Raw genomic sequence first — 1130 nt, forward strand, 5'->3', positions numbered from 1 at the left:
CAGCAGTTAGAGCGTCGGCCCACAGACCACGCTCTCTTTCTTTCTCCCTCTCTCCCACTCTATCTGATGAATAGAAAAATAGAAAAATATCCTCGGGTGAGGAATAAAAAAAAAAAGAAAAGAAACAGCTTCATGGTTGTTGAGGGCACAGCTGTGCTTCAGAGCAGAATGAAACTGAGTGATCAAGAAGACAAACTGTGATATCACTGATTAATGACAATGACACTCTCTCTAACCAAACGTGAGTCAGGACCTTCTGAGCCCTCCTTTTGACCCCCCCCCCCCCCCTCCCGGGCCGTGGTCCCTGTCCCTGCCAAGTCTGCACAGCCTGGTTACAGCAAGAATCTCGCTGAGTCAGCATAGGAAGAAGCCCGCCACTCTTGTTGTTTTGTTTGGTCTCTCTCCATGGAAATCTTTAGTAACAGGCGAAAGATTTATGTGCTCTGGAGAGAAACCAGAGTGCCCCCCCTCCCCCCAGCTGTATGTCGCATGTGAGAGCTGCATGCTCTCTCCTGCCTCACCGATGTCCGACCGGCCCGTACACCATGCTTTGTTTATCCGTCTGTCTGTTGAGGGACCCTGGGTTGCTTCATCCTTTGGCTGTCGTGAATGATGCTGGAATGGGAACGGGTGTCCACGTGCTTGAACCTCTGCTTTCCATTCTTTTGGCTATAAGAGTGGAGTCGCTGAGTCATATGGTAATTCTATGTTCAGCTTTTTGAGGGACCAGCAAACCGATTTCCACAGTGGCCCCACTGTTGGACGTTTCCAACCATGACGCCCAAGGCTTCAGTTTCTCCACGTTCTTGCCAGCACTTGTTCATTTCCACGTTTACTTTGTTTTATAGTCATCCTGTGGGGTACGAGGTGGTGTACCACCGTGGTGGTGTTTGTCTGAGATCACTGCACAGATGATAGCAATTGTCCTGCATGAGGGAGGGCGTGGAGGGAGAGAGGAGTGTGGTTGCCGCATCTTGCTGTGTGCTTGTTGGCCATCTGTGTATCTTTGATGGAGAAATATCTATTCAAGTTTTTTTGCTGTTTTTAAAATTGGGTTGTCTTTTTTGTTGTTGAATTATAGAAGTTTGTTAGCTACTCTGGATATTAGACCCTTGTCAGAGACATGATTT

The 1130-nt window shown here is 48.1% G+C and overlaps 1 non-coding gene across 1 annotated transcript; it reads right to left on the reverse strand.

Moving 5' to 3' along the window:
* Window positions 1–346: 346 nt before the first annotated feature.
* Window positions 347–463, reverse strand: LOC118618061. Its single transcript, XR_004956983.1, has one exon. It is a non-coding gene; the product is annotated as a U5 spliceosomal RNA (small nuclear RNA).
* Window positions 464–1130: the final 667 nt, after the last annotated feature.

This window comes from Molossus molossus, unplaced genomic scaffold, assembly GCF_014108415.1.
Source record: "Molossus molossus isolate mMolMol1 unplaced genomic scaffold, mMolMol1.p scaffold_m16_p_5, whole genome shotgun sequence".
NCBI classification, from domain to species: Eukaryota; Metazoa; Chordata; class Mammalia; order Chiroptera; family Molossidae; genus Molossus; species Molossus molossus.